Source organism: Ambystoma mexicanum, chromosome 6p, assembly GCF_040938575.1.
Source record: "Ambystoma mexicanum isolate Mex_15411 chromosome 6p, UKY_AmexF1_1, whole genome shotgun sequence".
In the NCBI taxonomy this organism is placed as follows: Eukaryota; Metazoa; Chordata; class Amphibia; order Caudata; family Ambystomatidae; genus Ambystoma; species Ambystoma mexicanum.
In genome coordinates, this window is record NC_090935.1 from 1,040,028,561 (window position 1) to 1,040,041,798 (window position 13,238).

Sequence of the window (13,238 nt, forward strand, 5' to 3'; positions counted from 1 at the left end):
AGTGTTCAATGAAGTTCCTGCAGTATCCAGTGAGTCCTTAAAAGGCTCTTACATGAGATTGAGTACTTGGAGTGGCCCAGTTCTGTTCAGCTTTTACTTTGCTGGGCAAGGGCTTAATCTCACGTCTTCCTACCTCATGTCCAAGGTAGACCACTTTATTCTGACCAACTTTGCACATACTTGCTTTGGTGGTCGGATTGGCCTGTTGAAGAGCCTGCAACACTTGTTCAAGGTGGATAATATGTTCTTCCCAGGTAGGGCTGAACCGTGCAATGTCATCCAAGTATGCCATGCAGGGATTCTCTAACCCATTCAGAACATGATTTACCATTTTCTGAAAAGTGGTATGGCCTGTTAAGTGACTTCAATTCTGCAATCCCAATAAGTCAGTGCCTCGTCTGGTATGCCCAAGGGAAGCCCTTATTTATATATTGTTATGACAAGTTATACTCTGGATGATAAACCCTTAAATAACGCCCTTCTCTTTGAATCCCCCTGACCTCACTGAGCCAAGAAGTAGGTTTGTTTTGCAATTTAAAAGGTTTATTGGAAAAATTAAACTATATATATATATATATATATATATATATATATATATATATATATATATATATATATATATATATATGTATGTATATATATATATATATATATATATATATATATATATATATATATATCACACTTTTATAATAAATTAATATTTGATATCACACTTAAGAAAAAGGTAACTGAGAATGCTTTTATGGTTTCACAGAAAAACAATGATGGAAAGAAAATGCAGTACAGAAATAACTGATAGGGTTTCACAAGAGATAATATGTTTACTTTTCCCCTGGTGGCAATTCACTCCCCCCCTATGAAATATAAGGAGAAGGAAGTGAAGCACACGGTTTTCAGGAATACAATCACAATACAATACAAATTTCAGTTCCCTCCTAGCCAGTTTAGAGAACAGGGACGATTTTAAAACACAGGCAAAATCCTTTAAATGTGATTTGCAAAGAATGGAAAAATATGCAAAAAATGATTTTAATTCCCTGTAGGAGGTTCAGGGTAGGTGATAGCTATTTAAGATTAGTTCAAGTCACACTGGCAATGCTCAATGAGGGATTAGCAGGTTGAAAACGAATTTTAGCAGTTCAAGCAAAAGCGGCTATTATGACAGGAGCTCATTTTTCAATTTGCAGCAATTCTTCCGAATGCGTCGAGCGCGATTACGGAACACCTATAAGAAATAGCAATGTTTTAGGCTTGTTGGAAAGCTTAGATTCTTAGCTTAGATTCTTAGCTTTAAAATGAAAGTTAAATCACGTTCCTAACCCACACGGTTCCAAAGATACGGACGAGTTTGTGGAGATAGATTTTCAGAAATGAAATCAAACTTTCAGAATGACAGTTGCGCTGTGGAAGGTTTTAGATCAACAGGATGGACACACCATTCTATGATGCAGTTCTAGATAGGTGGAAATGGTTTGAATTAGATTATTTTAAACTAAGAGATTGGTTTGCACAGTTCTGGCTGAGTACTCACACTATAAATTTGAAATAGGCCGTCAAGGTCTGATCAGGTTTGGACTGGACTCCTGGCGGGTGGTTCTGAAGTCACAGCTCTCTGGGTCAGCTCTGCTCTGCACTTCACAGCAATCTGGTCTCTGGTTCTGGCAAAAGTTCTTAGCACTGCAGAGCGGTCTGGTCTCTGGTTCTGCTGGTCTGGATCAAGTGGATTCTGGATACAGCATTGCTTTCTAGTACTGGCACAGGGTTCTAGCCAGAATCAAACAGTTCAGCCCGGCTGCTTGAATAATTTGCAAAAGATTTTGAGGCCTGCTGAAAATGTTATGAAGTCTGGATTCTAAGTTCTGGTGATGGTCCTTCTGGATATTGTCTGGTCCGGCAAAATACTTTGCAAGAAAATGGAAAGTGAGTGTCTTGCCTGTCCAAAGCAGTCTCTTTTTATGTGTTTTGAAAATGGGTGTGTGCGTGGGCATAACTAAGCCTGCCCCTCACAACTTGGCCAAGCTCTCCTCTCTCCCTTGATTGGGGGAAGGAATGGAGCGTAATCAGGCATCAATTTTAAGGCATACAGAAAGAACACTCCCCTTGTCAATTTGCACACAATCTATTTTTGATCCAAATACATATTTATCTATGTACCATTTTTCTAATATTATATGTCCAGTTAACATATTTTCTGTAGCACCAAACCATCCAATCCCTGTCTTTGTAAGATGTCGTGTCCACTTATGACAGAATTCTGCCCTTTTCATCAAGAACACAACCTTTAAACTTTTCCAGAATTTACACAAACATGCACAAGGAATATGGGCATCAGATGATAAAGTGTCAGATTTTTAACATACAGACATTCGGAGTAATACCTTATTTTCCGCTACTACCCCCCAGAACATACCCCAGAGTCCTAACACCTCTTAAAATGTGCACAGAAAAATCACAAGAATGATGATATTAATTATATAATTTTGACAAGTCCGTACTATGCATTATCCATCTTTTTAAAATGATGTTCTGGCCCAGAGGGGTGTGGTTTCCCAAAGCACATGGTGGAATTTCTGGTTTGTCCACTTCCTCCAACTCAAGTTGCTCACAGAGGAACTGCTCCTCCCAGTTTCTCCCAAGAGGAAGCCATTTACGATCCCCCCTAATTTAACATTTGCCTGAGCCAAGGAAGGCTCTTTGTGCTGTTTCCTTGCTCCCAGGTGCTCCTCCCCTGATTCAATCAGAGAGGTGTAATCTCCTTTTGGTGGGAACAGAAGAAGGCAGCCAGGCCTGCGAATGCAGTGGCTGAGCAAGTTTCAACTCCTTTCAGGGGTAGTTGCCAGGCAGAATTCAATGTCTTCAAGTCAGGCTTCAGCCAAATGTCACTTTTGTTCCCAGTTTTTCTTCATTCAAATCAAACTTATAATTTCTACACATGAAGCTAGAACGCTGAATCTAAGTTCAAAACTATGACATTTAAACAGTTGCAACCTATGTGACACTCAAAGTAGGTCACTCATCTATTTTAAACATTTTGATTTTAGTGGCTTTAAGTCCAATTTCACTTCAGCTGCTGACATTCACAGCTCAGCCAGTTTGGTTATAAACATTGTTTTAGGCTCTTCATCTTTCCAGAATTTGTATGCACACAAGACTACATTCTGCCAAATGTCTGCTGGTGTTCAGTGAGATTTTTGAATATCTTGCAATGTTTAAAATAGGCATTTTTAGCTTGCATTTCAGAGAAACAAAGGTGATTTCAAGGCGCTTTTTGAGCTAACCGGCACTGCTGTGTTTCCTTTGGCACCACGTTTCACTCATGGCGCTTCTGGCCCATCACGCTCGCACTGGTGGGTGGCCATTTTGGTGTGCGCAAAACTGCACGATTTTCCCAGATTCTGGCGCAAATGTGGGCTTTTCGGCCATCTTGGATTTTCTAAGCCCACTGCACCAAATGTGGCAGCATAATAACTTGAACGTGGGTCAAGACACCCAACAGGCCTTAAACTGGCACAAGCCTTCTGGGGTTGCAATGCTGTTTTCTCCTTGGCATGGTCAGTCATGGCAATCTGCCAATCGCGACTTGTCAAGTCAAAAGTACTGAGGAATTTTCCTGAGCCCAGCTTATCCACCAGTTCCTCTGTGCTCAGCAAAGGATGGGCATCTGTTTTGGTAACTGATTCAAGGCCCTATAGTCCACACAGAGCCTACGTTCTTTGGCACCTGAGTTTGGCACTTGCACAACTGGGATAGCCCATGGACTTGTGGAATGTTCAATCACTCCAAAGTCAAGCATCTTGTTGACCTCCTGTTTAATGTGATTCCTTATATTATATGACATCCCGAAGCCCCTGCTTTTCACAAGTACATTATCTCCAGTGTCAATGTCATTTTTGCACCAATGGGTTAAGCCTGGTGTAAGTGAAAAAGAGAGGGTCAAACTGATTTAACAAAGATTTGCACTCCTCTTGTTGCTGCAGTGTCAAATTCTTCTACGACCGTTGTCTCATGAGAAGATCTGGGAGGGGTTTACTCTCCTATTTCTGGTCTAGAGACATAAGCCTTCAGGCGGTTGGTATGAAAGATCCTAGGGTCCTCCTTTGATTTGCCCAAGTCTACCAACTAGTAGACCTTTCCAAACGTGCCTACAACCTCTAAGGGTCCTGTCCATTTGTCCTCTAAGACCCTCTGTCTTACTGGAACCATGATAAGAACTTGTTTGTCTGGAGTAAACTCCACCATGTTAAGCTTCTGGTCATATCATTGTTTGACCAGAGCTTGACCAGCTTTCAGGTTCTCAGAAGCCTCTGGCATCATCTGTGCCATCCTCTGTCTGAGGCCTAGCACAGTCAACAGTACATACTGGCTTAAGGGTTTGAGCACTCTCCAGACCCTCCTTAGTCAGGACAAATGGGCATCTGACAGAATGACAATAACGGGGATCAAAGGAGCTAAAGCCACCCCAGCTTGAGGCATCTCCCTATAGACAAAAAGAAGGCATGGCAGTATAAGGTCCCATTTTCTTTTAAGTGGTTGTAAATCTCCAATCATGCTCTTCATAGTCCTGTTAAACCGCTCTTCCAACCCATTTGTTTGAAGGTGGTAGGATGTTGAGAACTTGTAGATGACAACATAGGTTTTCCGCGTGGCCTGCATATAGTGGGGCATAATCTTTGACCCCCTGTCAGATTCAACCTCCTTAAAAAAACCTACTATGGTAAAAATACCAAGTACGGCCTTTGCCACTGCCTGATCAGTAACAGTTCTCATTGGAGTAGCTTCAGGGTATCTAGTGGCATGCTCCACTGCAACCAATATACATCAGTTGCCTGAAGAATTTGGAGGTTCTAGAGACCAACAATGTCAATCCCCAACCTCTCAAAAGGAATTCCCACATCTGGTAGAGGCACTAAGGGCGCTACAGACTTGGCTCCACTTTTACCAGATAACTGGAAAGTGCGGCAACTCCTGCATTTTTTTTCAACCTCTGCACCCATATTGGGACATTAGAAGTACACTTACATCCTCTCCTTGATCCTTTTTTAACTCAAATGACCAGCCAGTGGGACTTCATGTGCTAATTGCAGACATTTGGATCTCTGTTCTTGGGGTACCACCAGTCTCATGAGGTCCCCTGCAATGGATTCCATAGGTTCACTGTAGAGGAGGCCATCCTACCAGTAAAGCCTATGCTTCCCAGGTTGTTGCCCTTCACTCTGGGAAGCTGCCTGCTGATGCAGACCTTCTAAAGTGTGATCTTTTCTCTGTTCCCTACTGAAGTCTGTCCTTGAGGGTCCACCTTCTGTAAGCAATGTTTACAGCTCAAGATGGTATCTAGGATCTAAATCTTCCAGATAGGGCTGAATCTCCTCCACCTCTGACTCATCAGAAGATGGTTCTTCCAGGAATTCTTCTGGCACCAATTCAGCCTCAGCTGGTGGTGGGGTCACAGGTGTGACTCTGAGTTTCTCTTTCACAGGAACAATCTTCTTTGAAGAAGTTTGGTCTTGAGGCCCTTCTTTCCTTTTGAGACTCTGGATTTATCCTTGGTCTCAGTTGGAAGGTCTCTTAAGGTTGCCTCGCTTGCTTTTCTCAGCTCCATTCTCTCTTCTTAGAGGGAGGCTTTGATGTGCTGGAAACTATACCCAGGGCCTTCAAGTGTTTGCCTAAAAGTACCCTACCAGGCATTTCAGACTGAACACTCACAGTGATTTTAACAGTCATGTCATTACATGTAATGATAGCTGGCAGTATTGGACACATTTGGAATGGAACTCTTGCTAACTTGGTAAGACGTTTGGGAGCCATAGCAACCTCTGGAGGTTGAAGGAAATGTTCACCTACCACAGTTATACTGGCCCTATTGTCTCTAATGGCAGGTGTGGCCTGACCATTAACAAGCACACTGCCTTTATAATTCTCTATAGTATTATGAGGAATGGAACTATAGACTTCAATGTTCGGTTGTTTCCATAGTCTCAGAGATATGAAAGAAACTCTAGCTTGAACACCAATGGGTTCTTCTGCTGGAGTGTGAAAGCTAGTACCTGTCATTGATACTTTCACATCATGTGTGAAGGCTATGGAGACAGATGGCATTTTTGAAGGTTTCCCCTTCCATCTGGGATCTCCTTTCACATGGTCACCAGACCCACATACCACACATTTCCCAAATGTCTTTTGGAATGGGGGTTTTTGGTAACCTCCCTTTGGTTTGGGTCCAGAGATTTCACTAGTGCTATAAAGTTGTTGAGGTGGATATTTACCCTTGTTATGTTTGTGGCCTTTTTTTGCTACCATGACAAGACATATCATACCACCATAATGGCTCACCTTGTAGCCCTAATCCACCCATCTAGGTTGTTTAGGCTTTCACACAGTCAAGTGGACCACAAGATTCCATCGTTCTTCTTGTGGTCCCTAAACCTTTTCAGGTATTGGGAAGGGGTCTTCCCAAACCTGGCTATGAGAGCAGTGTTTACCAACTGGTAATCCTCTCTCTCAGCACCATTCAACTTCATCTCAGCATCACAGCCATTTGGGGTGAGCCTAGCGATAACCCATTGAACACATTCTCTCTCACATATACCTTGCACTTTGCAAGTAAACTCAAATGTACCCAGACAAATCCAGAATATCCATTTTAGCATCATACACAGCCACCAAATCCTTTGGCAGATGAGGCTTTGTGAACCTGGAGGTGCCCAACATAGAAGACTCTGAAACTGAAGTGGAGTCAAGAAACAACTCTTTCATATCATACTCATGGTGCATCTCTTTCTCTTTGAGTTGTAGTTCCTTCCTTAGTTCCATTTCTTCCATTTCAGACTGAATCTTCAGTTTTCTAAATTCAAACTGCATTTTCATTTTCTCTATTTCTAGAAACAGCTCTGTTGACATGTTAGACATAGGTAGGGTTGAGGTTAGGAGATTTGGAGGTAGATCAACAATCACATTAACAACCACAACATTATCTACCTCACTTTTCTGGAAGACGAAGGCTTATACTTTGTCCATCATTATTAACCAGATCAATTCTGGGAGTAGGGATTACAGGCCTGCTCACAGTTACTTGGTAATCCAACCATTTTTGGATTAGTTCAGCTTTCTTTACTTTAGTACTATGACATTTTCCTTTGAATACATCTTTTATTTTTTCAACAGTTAGATTAATAAGAGAATCTGCCTTATAGTTTTCCATTATAATAATGATTTAATACTTTACAGTATAGTAACTGGCCTTGTGGATGGATTATCAGAACACATGTAAAGCTTGGAGTCAATGTAATCCAACAATATATACCCAGCCGATTCCAGAGGGAGCTTTTAAAGCTACCTCGCTGTTAGGCAGAGTCTTGTGCAGTTCCCTTAGGGAGCACTACACAAGATTAGGATTACAGGTGAGAGCAATAAATCCCCTTTGGTATCAGTCTGTACCACAAAGATTTAGTTGGTAGCTGTGGCTGAGCAGTCAGAATTATCTCAAGAGGGAGATGAGCAGTATTCAGGGTTTACACAATAGGCCTACAGTACAATGGCAAAAGGAAACACTGACCAAAGCTTTATATTAAAAAGTAGTTATATATTTATTATATACACTTCTAATAAAATACATGTATCACAGTCATCAAGCAAGTTACATTAAGTCAAAGGAAAAATATACACACTCCCAAGTTAAATTGTAGACCAAGTGAACCAGAGAGAAAACTGAGCAAAATGGCACAGTGAAAACCACACACAAGGGGTACTCTAGCAATTCCTTACAAGGGAGGGAAAGCACACGTTATATAGAAATAGTTTCCTACACACCTAGCAACACTTTCCATAAGTTTGTGGACCAGTTCAAGCAAGACAGTGCATCAGTATAGACAATACTTAAATGAAAACTGAGCAAAATGGCATTTCACAAGGTTTAAAAATGGGAAGGAAAGGGTAGTTGTAAGAAATAGGTGCACCACACAGTTCTAGATGAAAATCAATCTAAAGAAGGCAGGTCTAGCAAATGTAGCCAGAGTCAGTAGGCCTGTGCCAGAGTCAGTGGTACGGGGCAAGGGCCCAGGAGCAAAATGTTCTTGTAGCTGCAGTCAAGCCTTTGGTTAACGATTTTGAAAAGATGGATCCAGAAAGTGAAAAGACAATGTTAAGAGAGAAGGGCGGCCAACCCAACAGGTAGGTAAAGGATTTAAAACACCTTTACTGCTACAGCGAAAAAAGGGCGGCCTGGTGGAACAATCCAGGACTTTTACAGGGTGGCACACTTCCCCGAAGTGCTCGGTGCATAGATTGCACCCATGTGGCCCTACGTCCACCTAGGGCCACTGAGCACATCTACTGAAACCGCAAGCACTGGCATTCCATCAACGTGCAGGTGGTATGCTATGCAAAGGGAATCATTACCTCTGTCTATGCAAACTACCCTGGCTCCACCCATGACAGTTTCATATACCGAATGTCTGCCCTGAGCCGGGCCCTGGAAGCTGGGCAGCATGGTGACACATGGCTCCTAGGTGAGTACACATGCCTTTGCACATGCATGCATGTCACGCACACACACAAATACACAAAGCCCAATAATCACAACCATCATCACCTCTCCAGGGGACAGTGCCTACCCTCTGAGCAACCACATGATGACGCCAATACGGAACCCCACCACACCACCCCAGGTAAGATACAACATTGCCCATATTGCAACCAGGGCCATAGTGGAGCGCCCATTCGGAGTGCTCAAGTCACGCTTCCGCTCCCTTGACCGCTCTGGCGGACAGCTACTCTATGCACCCCAAGTAGTGTGCAGGATCATTGTGGCAGCATGTGTCCTGCACAATGTTGCAACACGGCAGGGTGTGCCGGTGGACATGGTGGTGCCCCCACATCCCCAACCACAGGCACAGGCGCGGCCCATGGGAGGGGACAGGGCACGTGGCGAGGCAGCCTGGACCCAGCTTGTGGCCACATTTTTCACGTAAACTCCCACCCCTGCTGAATGCACACAGGCCTGGCACATACCAGGTGACAATCGATGTTGACAAAGAGACAGTCAACTGTCACAACCTTACCACCCTGAGAATGTTGCCATGCAAGTGCCACATTGTGTGCATCCCTAGCTCCTTAAACATAAGCAATCCTGTGTGACCAAAAGGGACACATGCAAGGTGTGAATCACACAGACCTGCAAAACAGGCCATGACTGCCATGTCACCCAAACCCTCCAAAACCACAACATGACATGGCAAGCAATAGCTAAACACCAACACAGTACCAATAAGGTACACATTGACATGTGAAAAATGTAAAGTGGCATCACACAATGATGCCTGACATGGAATCAGATGAAATGACTGACCAACAACCTCCCACCCAAAAGAAGTCATACCCAAATGCATTCCAACAGTTGTAGTTGTAACATAACAATGAATGCCTTTCTACATGCACATTGTGCATTGCAAAATCAACACTGCAGCTTCTGCGTGCCGTGCCCACCTCATGCAACACACTGCTCAGCGCACAGCATAGTGAACAGCCATTGTGTGTGACGCACACCCTGAGCATCATATCCAAGTGACCAAATACATCAAAAAGCAAATTATGCATGTACAGGATCCACAATTGGTCATAGATCATGTGCTGCAGGGACACAGTGGGCACCAGAAGGCAAACAGAGTGTACATGTGGACATGGAAGGGTGGTTGTACATGTAGTGGATCATAGAGCGAGTGTGTGGGTCAGTAGGGACATGCACTCAATATATGCATGTGCAATCAAGTGACCATCAGTTTGCTCTACACATCACATGTGAACATTCACCATGTGTACACCCCAGCATGTCAAGCCACAACTATTCCCTCACACCTGAAAGGTAAACACAACACATGAACAGGCATTGATCAGCAGAATACATCATGTACATAGGATACTGCAATTACAATGTCAGGGTGTGCATCACACTGTAGGGCAAGGCAACTGTCAACAACAAAACACCCCCCTCCCTCACAAATCACCATGACCCACTGAACAACTGCACCTGGGTTATCTAGCCTTCATCCTCGAAGTTTACCTGGCCACAGAATCACCCTTCCCCTTTGTCACCATCTCCCACCTTGTGTGCAAAAAGTGTCCAGCACCCTCAAAGGCCACCTTGACTTGCAAAAACACCACATCAAAGAGAACTCAAAGCAGGCCAACACAGAAGCCAAGCAAAAAGCCTACAGACATCAAGACAAATCAGAATACCCTCCAGTAGATGACTTGAAGTAGCAGTACGTCACAAAGTCAAAGTACTACCACAATGACGTAACAACAAAGGTAGCACAGTAAAACAATTTCACAACAGGATGTGTACCATGTGTGCTACATAACACAGAATAATGAACCACAAACTGATGTGTACTGTCACTGCTCCCGTGTACAGGTGCAGGAGTGGCACGAACCAACCACCCCCACCGTGGCTGGGTGCCAGCAAGGTCAAACTCACACAGGCCTCTGAGACCCTGGTGGGGAAGGAGGGTCAGGAATATGCAGTCGGGAAAGGCATTGCTATACTGGATAACCAGAATGATGGGCAGGAGAGGTGAGTAGGATTCACATGGGAAAGTAAGAAATGCACAAAACTGTACCACTCACATTAACACATACATACACAAGTACACCAAACCTTATCATCATGCACATAGTAACAAATTACTCAAATGGAAGACAAACAGAAACTTATCTCTGGGGTGAGTGCTGGCCTCCTGTCTGCGCACTCTCATGTCCGGTAACAGGAGAAGTTTAATGCTGCAAAGAGAGCCACAGTTACTAATCTGTGCGTGCCTATAACACACAAACACACCACCATATATGCCCCAAAGTAACAAAATACTCTACAAACAAACAATCTGGTGAGGATGCTTCGTACCCATACGTAACATTACCCCTGTGATGGTTCATACACAGTCAATGCAGTAAGTCATGCGCCACTGGGTGCGTTGCAAATGGTAGACCAATGCGTCACGAATCACACAACATGCAATGTTCCCTGGGTAATCAGCCAGACACATATAGCAAGGAATGACTTCAGAACAAGTCGTGTTCCACCATGACCCAAACAAAGTAGGTAGTGCATGTGTCAAATTCTACTTGGTAATGAAATGCACTGCACACAAGTCTGTTCCTTGCTGTCTGTCCCTGTGAGCTGCTTTTTTCCATGTCTCGGAATGCTACATGGCTAATACAAGTGCCTCAATGGACCATGGTGGAACGGAGGGTATGTGCCACCGGCCCTGCATCTCAGCTGTATTGTGTGCTTCAACACCAATATTTGTCCACTGTCAGTGCTGCTACTAAGCATGCATGTGCAACTGGCCAGGTGGAAGGTCTGCTGTGTTGTGGCCCCCCTGTCCTGCTCACCTTGCCTGGAGTTCCTTGAAATATGTCAGCTGTTTTCGGGTGTATGAGCGCAATCCCTGTGCCTCTGCTTGCGCACACATGCGCATGTCGGCACCACCAAATGTGTCCAGCTTCCAGACGTCCAATATTCCATGTCTGCTGGCAAAGGTGGTCTGGAGGCACATCCCCCTGCAGTAAGGGCATGAAACACATGATTAATGCATTAAAATCATCTGTGTGTGTCTCTTCAGGCATTACAAGACTGGACCATGTCAGAGACGTACAACACAAATCACACCATCAGTCCGTCTTTCACAGGCAAACTGTTGAACACACCATCTACGCCATGAATTGCAACAAGCACATGTACAGTATAGATAATAAACATACTACACAATGAATAGCAATGAGTGTACACATCAATCATGAAACCCCCCATCTAGCGAATGAAGAAAAGTGGTCAATAACACCCCTATCATCCCCACTAGGGGTGTTAACACAAGTTTCACAGCAAAAGACATGCCACAGATATGACAGTCCAGAGCCCTTGTGTAATAGACTGTTACACCGAACCATCCTTGCGAGCCCATGGATAAGGGAAGCAGGAGTGGCATATGTGAGTCAAGGACCCCAAGCTGCAAACACATACACAAGACAAGCTTGACGGGCCCAGCTGGAACAGACAGTGGATGCTCTCAAAAGCCACAAAGCACCACACGTCACATGAAAGCACAATAGACAAACAATTTCAAACTATATTAACTAATTACACTAACTATGAAAAACCTACATTACCTATTTAAACTAACTATCAAAATGAAACTAAACTAACTAAACTAAAAGAAAAATCAAAAATGGCCACATACGACCTGGGGGGAGGGAGGCACCCAGGAAGGGGGAGGTACAGGGTGCTGCTCAACACCAACATGCGATGATGTTTTGGAAAAAAATAACCTCCATGGGCTCAATGCCTGCACAGCCCGACCTATGTGGGAGAAAGATTGTCGTCATAGTCTGGCTCTTCCTGGAAAGGAGGACGTGGCACAGGAGCCTGACCACGCCTAGCCGCAGCTTGCTCCTCATTAGCAGCAAGTCTGCCGGAAGGGTGAGCCTGGTTCTGTATGGCGATCACACGTAGGTCTGCATGCAGAACCTCCCGTGATACACGTGCTTCCTCTTGCAAGGTAGCACGTGTAACACGGAGTTCATCCTGCAAGGCCTTGCTGGACAGCTGTTGCACCTCCCAGCAAGCATATCGTTCAGCCGAGATGGTACGCTCAAGCTGCGCAAACCTCTCCTCTGCCCGCTCCATCTGGGACATCAGAAGGACACCCAGAGTGGATCAGAGGGAAGCATACTCTTACCTCAGGGCCTCCATGTGTGAGCAGCAATTGCTTTACGCAGAGACGACATTTCAGCCTGGCGTGCCCTGTCTGAGGCCGCCATGCCCAGCCTGAGCGAGTGGGCTGTGCCGCCTGCTGCTAGAGAAGCACCTGCCTAGCAGGGGGGAGCACGGATTGGGCCACACGCTCCATGCTCTCAGCTATGTTCTCCATTGCTGCTCCCTGCCATTCAGAATTGGCAGTCATGTCTTGCTCCCACTCAGTATACTGCGGTTGCGCGCGGCGACCGCGTTGCTGGGCTTGACCCCTGTGGGACCCAAGCACTAGGTGTCCTCGTTGTGTTGGCACCGCCCACGGCTGCACGACTATATGCCCCCGTCGACGTGATGGCCCAGGCACATCAGTGACTGGTGTGGAGGGTGACCCTGCGTCCCGATCCACCACATGCGGAGGTTCCAAGACTGTCTGATCCCTCAGTGCAGGTGTTGCAGACAAAGGAATGTCCACATCAGAATCACTCACCCCTGA